We start from the raw sequence: 11,634 nt of genomic DNA, 5'->3' as shown, positions 1-11,634 counted from the left end.
GGGATGGGGGCGGTAACGGCGGTGACTCCCAGCACCCGCCTTTCCCTCCCTAGGTCAGTCATCTGCCCTTCTCAAGGTTGAAAGTCAAGTTCCTGTCCATTCCCAAGCCCCGGGCCGGGACCCCGCTGGGAAAAAGGAGAGGGAACTCAGACATAGTTCAGCCAGCGTCGAAACTTCGGAGCAGTGCCTCACTTCCACTCAGGGAGGGGGACCCAGGCCCTGCATGCACCCCCCACCCCTGTAGAATATTACAGCTCTTGGGTGTTTTTTTTTTAAATATATTTTATTGATTTTTTACAGAGAGGAAGGGAGAGGGAGAGTTAGAAACATCGATGTCATGGATCAGCTGCCTCCTGCACACCTCCTACTGGGGATGTGCCCGCAATCAAGGTACATGCCCTTGACTGGAATCGAACCTGGGACCCTTCAGTCCGCAGGCCGACGCTCTATCCACTGAGCCAAACCAGCCAGGGCTTGGGGGTTTTGTTTGGTCTGTAGTCCCTGTAGCCCTTCCCCTCAGACCTTAAATTCCTCGGCAGCACAGGTTAGGACTGAACTCACTTTTGTATTTCCTCCCACTCTACGTGAAAGGGGCCAGGATTGCTAGTGAGCGTTGTCACCATGAAGGCAGAAACTCTTAGGCTTTGTGACCTGGTTTGGTGCTACACACAGATCCGAAGCCTTGGATGACATGGATATCAGGGATTGTGTGAAGAAAGACATAGATGTGATCAAAGGGGTTCAAGGAGACATACATCAAAATGTTAATTGTGGTTTTATTTGGGAAACGGCCATCTTTAATTTATATTGTATACATTTCTGTGAATATTACTTTTTTATTTAATTTTTTGATTGGGGCATGACATACACCCAGTCAAGTACACACATCGTAAATGTACACTTTGAGGAATTTTTATTTTACACATGTAATTACCACCCACAATAAGATACAAAGCATTTCCACCACCTGACAAGGCTCCCTAGTGCTTCTTGAGAGTGATAACTTCCAGTGACGACTATTCTGATTTCAATCACCACCAATTAGTTTTGCTGGTTCTTGAACTTCATATAAATGGAATCAGACAGAATGTACTCTTTTGTGTCTGGCTTCTGTCGCTCAACGGATGTTTTTCAGATTCATCCATGTTATTGGGTCCAGCAGTATTACTTGTTATTTTTTTTATTGCTATATATATTTCATTGTGTAATTATGCTCCAATTTATCCATTCTACTATTGGTGGGCATTTGAGTTGTTCCTATTTTTATCTTTTATGGATAAAACTGCTATGAACATTCTTGTACAAGTCTTTTGATAAACACAGGGTGTCCCCCTAAAATGTATACACACTTTAACAGCTGATATATCAATTTTGAAAATGAAATGTATTTTAATAAACACTGCCTTTATAGTTATTCCAAGTGTGTACTAGTATACATTTTTTGGGACACCTGATATATGCACTTATTTCTCCTGGATAAATACTGAGAGTGGAATTGCTAGACCTGAGGTTTATGTTTTGCTTTTGTAGATACTGCTAAATAGTTTTCCAAAATGTTTGAACCAATTCATGTCCTTGCTGGTAACACATGAGAGTTCTAGTTGTTCCACATCCTCACCAATACTTGTAATACAATCTTTTTCTGTTGTTGTTGCAAGATTGCAATATAATCTTTTTGGAATAATATATATTTTGTAATCAGAAAAAAGTCAAAATATAAATATTTCCATGACCACAAATCTTCTCAGGTGTTGGAAATGCTTTGTATCTTATTGTGGGTGGTAATTACATGTATAATATAAAAATTCCTCGAAGTGTACATTTACGGTTTGTGTAGGGAGAAGCTGTCACTCACTAGCGTCTTCCCTCTGCTTCTCATGCCAAATCCAACTCTTGAGCAGTATCCTCAACCCAGCACAGTTTCTTTTTCTCCTCGACTCCCACTCCTTTGAGCCTACAAATATTTATTATTACCATGTGCCAGATACTGAGCTGGCTACTAAGTGTCCAGTGGAATATATAGTTTGCTGAAAAAATAGACATTAAACAACAACAAAAAAGCACAACACACATAAATATATCATTATACATGATAATGAATAAACAAGAAGTGATATGAGAGAGATTAACACTGGGGGGTGGGAAGACCTCTGAGGAAGTCATGAGTATTTAGGGCAAAGTTTGAAAGAATAAGCGGGAGGCAGAAGGAACAGCAGTAGAGACAATGAGGCAGGAAAGAACTTGGTGTTCAAGAAACAGGCTGACAATGTCGCTGGAGCACAGCGAGTGATGGCACAAAGGAAGCTGGACAGAGAGAGAGGCAGGGCCCAGATCAGGCAGGCCTGGCTGCAGATACCCCCTAATCTTTCTATTTAACTGGGTCCCTTCTTTCTTTACAAACTCTGTCAAGATTTACCTCCTCTAAGACGCCTTCTTGAATAATACATTGTTCTAATAATATTATTTTTTAAAATATATTGTATTGATTTTTTACAGAGAGGAAGGGAGAGGGATAGAGAATAACATCGATCAGAGAGAAACATCGATCAGCTGCCTCCTGCACACCCCCTACTGGGGATGTGCCTGAAACCAAGGTACATGCCCTTGACCGGAATCCTGGGACCCTTCAGTCTGCAGGCCGATGCTCTATCCACTGAGCCAAATTGGCTAGGGCAATATTATTATTTTAATTGCATCATTGTTCCCATAACTTCATTACGTAATTTGTTTGTAGGCCATTCATTCTGTTTCCTGGGAATGTATTGGTTTATCTCACAGATGTGGGACAGCCTTCTGTTTCCTCTTTTGCCTGACCTCCCAGCACCCAGCTTATCAGGGATGGTCTTTTGACAGTTAGTGTCCCTTGGCACCTATTTTATTCCTAGAAACCTCTAGGAATGTAAGCAGATAATCCCTGGGGTCCTTGCTTCCCTGGCTGGAGAACTGACCCAGTTCCAGATCTTCAAAACCTGTCATGGAGCAACCACATTTCCCCAGGTTCTGTGCATATTTTCCCAAACACCTTCCTTATCTCCATAGTTAATCTTGCCCCTCCTCCGCTCCAGTCGCCAGACTAAAGGCATCACTGCTGTTGCTAAGGGACTGAGGCTTGGGCAGGTGGGAGTGAGCTGAAGAACGGTCCAGCAGGGAGTCAGGTTGGTCAGCAGGAAAACACTCAGCTGTAGGACAGGAAAGAGAGCGGTACATTTCCAAGTGCTTCTCCAGCCAGTTTTTGTTGTTGTTTTTATCCCCTGTGTGTTTATCTGCTTGTTCTCGCTGAAAGCTTTTAGAATTACAAAAAATAAAAAATAAAAAAATTTGGTGACTTAAATTTTATAATGTTATGACTCGTTGTGGTTAGTCAGTTTTGATAAAACAAGGAAGCTGTAGTCCATCTTGACTGGTCATATCCAAGTCCTTGTGAAGAGAATGGGCCATGAAGGAGGCCCCTGAGTGCTGTTAACAATCCAGGGATATTTCAAGATGAGAAGCCAGAGTTTTTGAAAACTTGTACGTGACAGGGAGTGTGGCTGTGCATGCTCCTCTTTTTACAGAACTCCCACCCTGAAATGCATGTATTTTCTTGTATTTAATTTTAGCAATGATGTAAAGGTATATGCTGGGCTGCTGTCACTCTGACAGATCACCCTACCAGCTCAAAAGGTAAATATGGTTTTCTTTTCATAACTTTTTGCACAGTAACAAGGTGAGGAACATTTTAGCTCATAAATTATTTACCAAACCTCACAGGCATAATAGGCTGTGTGCATATTCATCAGGCTATCATCCATTATTCATAAGAAGTTCACTTCAACTGTTAGAAGAAAATGAGGTTGTTGATTGAAATGCTGAAGAAATGTGGGCTTTTGTCCTCCCCCCTCCTTCCTTCTATCTGAATTGGTCTGGAAGTTTCCTTCAAAAAAATGACATTGTAGGGAGGAAAAATTTATTCCCAACATGCAGATGTGTAGATAAAAGGGAAAGAAAGCTTGGAGTAGGAAATAAATTGGCAGAATCAACCACCATCCATTTAAAGTGGCTGAAGGCCCCTTGCAACAAAGGGCAGCTTCAGCAAATATGATAGAGTTAATGCTTATATTAACTAAGATAGAGGTTGCATGCTACAGTTGAGGAAGTATTTATCTTCTTATTTGCCCTTCACAAGTCTGTGAGGTAGGAGTAAGTTTCAGGATGAGAAAACTGAGGGTCAGAGAGGTTAAACGATTTGTCTACGGCCAACCAGCTGGTGAGGAACAGACCAGGACTAGAACCTAAATTTTCTTCCGCATTTCATGTTCTTTAAATTCCGTCTTCCCAAGTCCTCTGGATGATAAAACCCAACCATTCCCAAGATAGAAGCATTTCACAATGTTTTCCATGAACCATTGATTTTATTGTTTTCCCTTTTTTATATCTTTATTATTTTCGTGAACTACAGAAGCAATGTAGGCTTGATAGCATCAAATAATACGAAGTTCTATAGACTAGAGAATAACAAATGTCCCTCGTGCATGGGCAGGCTGTTAAGTGCCATGTCTGCCAATCGCCACTGCCACAGGAATAAGCAGGAGACATTATAATCCGGTCAGACCCAGAGATCTAGGTTCCGGTCTGGCCGTGGCCACTTACTAGCTGTGTAACTAGAGCAAGTTAGCCTCTTTAAGCCATAGTGTCCCATTTATAGAACGGCAATAACACTCCTAGGGGTTTTTAAGTGTTGAATGAGATAATGTATATGAAACCCAGGTGTCCGCATTTTCCTCCATTTAAGGGTTACCTCTCTCTAGTATATCTGGGGACGTGGAATGGGAAACCAGGCTCCTTTGATGGCTATCCCCCAGGTCTTGTGCTTGACTGTCTGTTTCATTCTGTCCTGGGCCACTCACTTGGCTGCTAGCCCCAGCCTAGAACTCCTGGCTCCTCTGAATGAAACACATCTATATTCTCAATGGGGCACAGCTGTGAATTCTCCTTAACATCCTATATAATAAAGAGCTAATATGCTAATTAGACCAAACAGCAGAACAACCGTCCAGACGACTTTCCGAACGAAACCAGGGCTGCGAGGGCTGAGCCCCTTGCACGAATTTCGTGCATCAGGCCTCTAGTGACTACATAAGGTTATACTTGACTGAAGGGTTGGAGGAAAAGCAAAACAAATTCCAATGACTAAGGGAAGACATTAAAACTTTGGTTTTTAACTTTCTCTGTAACCCAAGTGTAAAACAGCTAAGAAGTTCAATCTTTATTAAGGGGTCAGGTCCTTTCATGGATGAACCTGACCCTAGCATGTTCTTAGGTCTGCTTCCCTCCCTAGGGACTTCTCCTTCAAACCTCCACTCCTTTTTGGGAAGCCCCGATCCTTCCTCCCTCTGGTTCCTCAGCTGTCCCCAGAAGTATACTTTCCCAAATATGACAGTCCACAAGAGATGAGTGTGTGCAGCGGGAACAGGGATAAGATGCCAAAGTGCATGTGTCCCAGTGAGCTTTGGCACACAGCCCATCCAGCAGAATTGTCTAGGGGAGGCTGGCACCCCAAGTCCAGACCCCTTCCAGTCTCCTGAGGCAAATGAGGTTCTATTTTTCTGAGTGCCGCTTTGGAAAGAAAGTAAGCTTTGGAATACACACACACACACAAACACACACACACACTCACCTTGAAGAATAAAATGAAATCTCAGCCCCCAAACCTGCGAATGTTGATGTGGTATGTTAGCATCATTCCATTGCTTTACTGTGTTGTTTTTAAATATGTTTTTTATTGATTTCAGAGAGGAAGGGAGAGGGAGAGAGAGATAGAAACATCAATGATGAGTGAGAATCATTGATCGGCTGCTTCCTGCACGCCCCCTACTGGGGATCGAGCCCACAAACTGGGCATGTGCCTGACTGGGAATCAAACTGTGATCTCCTGGTTCATAGGTCAATGCTCAGCCACTAAGCTACACCAGCCAGGCTGCTTTGCATTTTTAAAAAGCACTAAATGAGCCCTAGCCAGTTTGGCTCAGTGGACAGAGGGTCAGCCTTCGGACTGAAGGGTCCCAGGTTCGTTTCCGGTCAAGGGCACATGCCTGGGTTGTGGGGTTGGTCCCCAGTAGGGGGCCTGCAGGAGGCAACCGATCAATGATTCTCTCATTGATGTTTCTATCTCTCTGTCCCTCTCCCTTCCTCTCTGAAATCAAGAAAAAAATAGTTTGTTTTAAAAAAAAAGCACTAAATGATTCTGATGCCGAGATGCAGGTGGTTTGGGATTTCACATTGAGAAAAACTAATCAAAACCCCAAAAGAAGAGACACTGCCCTAGGATTTACTAGGCTGCCCAGCAACAGTGGAGTTAGCCCTGAGCATTATTAGGCAGAGCAGTGTCAGTGCCTGCCCTGCAAAGGCTTGCCAGGAATAAGAAAGGAGGGTCCATTTCTGAGTCATATTATCTTGTAATCCTTGCTCCCTTAGTTACACAAAGACCAGCCAAAGCTTTGAAAGACTGCTTCAGAGAGCCTCATTGGATTCTTCCACAAACCTCCACCCTCCCAATTTGGGCTGGCAAATAGGTGGTTTGTTTTTTTTCTAGGCGCATAAGTGAAGAGCACAACACATAGTAGGTGTTCAATAAAGGGACCTTAAAAAGCTCTAATAAGTCTTATTAACTGGAACTGGGGGGCCCAACAGGAAGAGGCACCTTTGTTCTCTGAGCCCTCAGAGCACAGTTTACCCAGCTCCTCTGTAGCACTTACCACATTCGGCTGTAATTTTCCTTTCAGCATCTGTCTTGCCCAACCACATTAAAAGAGCTCATTAGCCATCATCCTGGGCTTTTCCCTTTCTTCATCCCCACACTATTTTTTTAAAACACCTCTATTGAGGTGTAACTGACTTATAATAAACTGCACATGTTTAAAATGTACAGTTTTGTAACTTTTAAAAATACATATTTTTATTGATTTCAGAGAGGAAGGGAGAGGGAGAGAGAGAGAAACATCAATGATGAGAGAGAATCATTGATCAGCTGCCTCCTGCATGCACCCTACTGGGGGTCAAGCCTGCAACACGGGCATGTGCCCTGACTGGGAATCAAACCTTGACCACCTGGTTCATAGGTTGACCCTCAACCTCTGAGCCACACTGGGTAGGCAATTTTGTAACTTTAAAATTTTTATTTTATTGATTGATTTTAGAGAGGGAAAGGGAGAGAGAAACATTGATTTGTTGCTCCACTTATTTATGCATTCATTGGCTGATTCTTGTATGTGCCCTGACCAGGGATAGAACTGGCAACCTTGGTGTATTGGGACGATGCTCTAACCAGTTGAGCGACCAGGCCAGGGCCCAATTTTGTAAGTTTTGACATGTACATACCCATGAAACAAACACAATCTAGATAATGAACATATTCCCAAAAAAGTTCCCCTTTGTTTACATGGGCAACTGTCAATCTGTTCTATATCAGTATAGATTAGTTTGTATTTTCCAAAATTATTTACAAATGAAATCCTACAGTCTGCACTCTTTTTAAAAATCTGGTTTCTTTCACTCAGCATAATTGAGTTTATTCATGTTGTTGTATGAATCTATACATTCCTTTTTTAAAAATTCTCACGAGATAGAGAGAGAGAGAGAGAGAGAGAGAGAGAGAGAGAGAGAGAACTGATCGGTTGCCTTCTGTATGTGCCCTGACGGGGGTTGGGACCCGAAACCTGGTATGTGCCCTGATGATGTTCCAACCAGCTGAGCCACACTGGCCACTTTTATAGGTATCTTGTGTATTTTTTCAGATTTTTTTTTTTTACTCAAATACTAATGAATATTCTTGGTTTTTCTTTCCTTTTACACAAAAGGTATCATGCTAAATACACTGTTCTCAACCTTTTTTATTCACTTAAAAATATTTTGTAGAGCTTTCTCATTCTTCGTTACAGTCACACAGTACTTAAATGTATAGATGTACTAAGATTTATGTTACTAGTTCCCCATTGGTGGACATATGGGCTATTTCTAACTTTTTTCTATTACAAACAATGCTGCAGTGAACAGCCTCATATACAGTGTTTCTCATGAGTGCAAATATATCTGTAGAAATCATCCCTGGGAGTGGGAATAGTGATTTATAATTTTGATGGATATTGCCAAAGTATCTTTATAGGAGTTGTGCCAATTTACAGCCCCACCATCAATAAATTAGAGTGTCTGCTTATCCACAGCCCACACAACAGAGTAAAGTTAGCAAATGTCTGGAGTTTTGCCAATCTGATAATGGTGTCTGTGTGGTTTTAATTTGCCTTCTTATTAAGAGTGAGTCTGAACATCTTTTCATCTGTTTAGAAGTCAATTGTATTTCCTTTTTTGTGAACTGTCTGTAAATTTCATTTGCTATATATATATATATATTATTGATTTCAGAGAGGAAGGGAGAGGGAAAGAGAGATTGAAACATCAATGATGAGAGAGAATCATCGATCAGTCCGCAACCCAGGCATGTGCCCTTGACTGGAATCAAGCCTGGGACCCTTCAGTCTGCAGGCCAACACTCTATCCACTGAGCCAAACCAACTAGGGCGCTACTTTTTATTTTTTAAATAATTTTTAAATTATATTTTAGAGAGGAAGGAAGAGGGAGAGAGAGAAACATTTATGTAATAGCAAAACATCCATCAGCTGACTCCTGCATGCACGCCCCTCAGGGATCTAGCCCACAACCTGGGCATGTACCGGAATCCAAATTGAACCAGCAACCATTGGGTGCATGGGACAATGCCCCACCAACTAAGCCACACTGGCTAGGACATTTGCTACTTTTTCTAATGGTTGGTCATACACTGATTTCTCAGGGTTCTTTATATACAGGGAGGATTAGCCCTTTGTGATACAAATTGCAAATATCTTTTCCAATGTGTTATTTGTATTTTGACTTTATGAGTATTCATCCCTGACATTAATCCTGTTAAATAATTAAATAAAACATTAATTTCAATATTAGTCCCTTTGTTTCTCTTTCCTAAATATTTCTAGAATCTGCCTTGGCTGGTATGGCTCAGTTGGTTGGAGCATCGCCCCATAGACCAAAAGGTCATGGTTTCAATTCCCAGGTCAATGTTTATTTCTCACATTGATGTTTCTCTCCTTCTCCCTTCCTCTCTCTCTAAAATACATTTTAAAAAATTAAAAAGAATAAATATTTTTGGTATCCTCCACACCCTTTATTTCTACCCCCACTGCCACTTCCCTAGGCCAGTCTGTCATCATTACTCACCTAAATTACTAGTTTGGTATTCTAAATGGTCTCCCAGACACACCTCCATTCTTTTTGTATGTTGTTTTTCAGCTGAGGACATTTTTCCATTGATTTTTAGAGAGAGTGGAAGGGAGGGGGAGAGACACAAAGAGAGAAACATTAATGTGAGAGAGACACACCAATTGGTTGCCTTCCGCAAGTGCTCCAACCATGGCCAGGGATTGAGCCTGCAATCAAGGTATGCGCCCTTGACCGGAATCAAACCCAGGACCCTTCAGTCCGCAGGCCGACGCTCTGTCCACTCAGCCAAACTGGCTAGGGCTCACACCTCCGTTTTTGCCCTTTCGAATCTATTCCACATTCTGTAGCCAGAAAGATTTTTCTAAAATAAAAGCGTGATCATGTTACTTTTCTGCTTAAAATTCTTCAGTGGCCGACCCAAGCCTGTAGGATAGAATCCATATCTTTTTTTAAAACATATATTTTATTGATTTTTTACAGAGAAGGGAGAGGGATAGAGTCAGAAACATAGATGAGAAAGAAACATTGATCAGCTGCCTCCCGCACGCCCCCCACTGGGGATGTGCCCACAACCAAGGCACATGCCCCTGATAGGAATCAAACCTGGGACCCTTCAGTCCGCAGGCCGACACTCTACCCACTGAGCCAAACCGGTCAGGGCTAGAATCCATATCTTAAGATAGGATCTTCCATGCTGGCTCCCGATTCCGCTTCAACTTCATCTCCTCCCAGTCCTTGCTCCACTGAACTGTTTTCATGTCCTCCCTCTCCATAAGCTCTCTCGCCTCTAGGCCTTTGAATAAGCTGTTCCCTGTTGGAGGAGCCCTCTTCACTTGCTTTCCTTCTACTCACCCTTCAGATTTCATCTCACATCACTGTCAGCGGGAAGCCTTCCCTGAGCACGGTAGAGAAGACAGGGTGTTTTCAGAACACCCCATGCTATCCGAGTATCAGTACTAAGCACACTATATTATGATTATCTGCTTATCTTTCTGTCTTCCCTATTAGGTAGACTATGTTCCATGAGGGCAGGAACTTCTTCACTATTGTTTCCCTAACGCTTGGCACAGGGCCTGGCACGTAGTAGGTGCTCAATAAACACTTGTTAATTTAATTCAAAGGATGTTTGATAAGTGACTAAATGAACATCTTTATCTCACTGGGAGACCCGGGAAAATGAAGAGAATAGAATGGCTTTTGATTCCTGTCCCAGAAAGTAGATGTTCATTAACCCTACCTGCCAGAGAGAGCAGTGACTTGCAACCCTTCCATCTCCATTGATATCTCATTTGGCTTTCCCTATGCCCAGGTCCCAGGGTGATAAGCAAAATATCTAACATCTTATAGAGGAGGCACTGACCAATCCGAGGGCAGTTGCCTTAGCTAGGTCCTGGAGGCTTCCTGGTGTCAAGAGTTAATTGACCCTTTAGTCACTGGACCATGGAGAGGTCCTGGAAGGGTTGGGGGATTCCAGAGGAAGGCTACAGCAGAGGGGCAGGTACTTGGGGAAAGGGCTTAGGGCAATGGCTGTTTACCATCCAGTAGACGTATCTGAATTTTTAACACCTGCTAAGGGCCTGACCAGAATTTACAACTTAATTATCAGCTCTGTCCACTTCCCCTCTGTCTTCTCAGGCTCCCTTTGCTCATTTCCTTTCCTCAAACCGTCTAGATTTATAGCTGGAGGTGACACAAGGAATGTGTGATCAAACACTAAAACAGATTAAACAATGTAAGCAGATTAAAAACAATGCTTGTAAAGTCAAGCAAACCCGAGTTTGATACTGGCTCTGCAGCTGTGGAATTTAGTTTAGCTACTTAACCTCTCTGACACACAGTCCCCTTACTTGCACTTTCCTTGGAGTCTGCTATGGACATTAAATGGATAATATCTGTAAGATCACTGGCATAATATCAGATTCCTACCTAGTAGGGAATAAAGGGGAGCTGAATAGATGAGAACCAAAGTCACTTAATTGGTGACAGAGTAGGAACAGAACTAGGATCCACCTCCTACGCCCATTGAAATGGGCTGTTAGGACCCACATCCTACACTCTCAGTGACATGGGCTGCTACAGTCAGCACAATCCCAGGGTCCCTAACTGAGGGTTCAGAAAGAGAAATAAGGGAAGTTTCCTTTCTTAGTTTCACTCCTTTTTTTCTGAGGTTCTGAGCACAGGGTAAGGGTGGGGATAGGTTAGTGACTTCTTTCTCCAATTTCAGGCTTTAGGCTGAAATTAATTTAAGATCTGATTTGGGGAGAAGTTAGGATACAGGGAAAAAGATTTGCCTGATCTGACCTCCAAGGATTTATTCACTCATTTACTCACCAATAACTGATTGCAAAGGCCCTGGGGATAATAGTCCACTAACAAACAGTGCT

This window comes from Plecotus auritus (genome assembly GCF_963455305.1).
Source record: "Plecotus auritus genome assembly, chromosome: 3".
NCBI lineage: Eukaryota > Metazoa > Chordata > Mammalia > Chiroptera > Vespertilionidae > Plecotus > Plecotus auritus.
Note: the sequence above shows the minus strand (reverse complement) of the source record.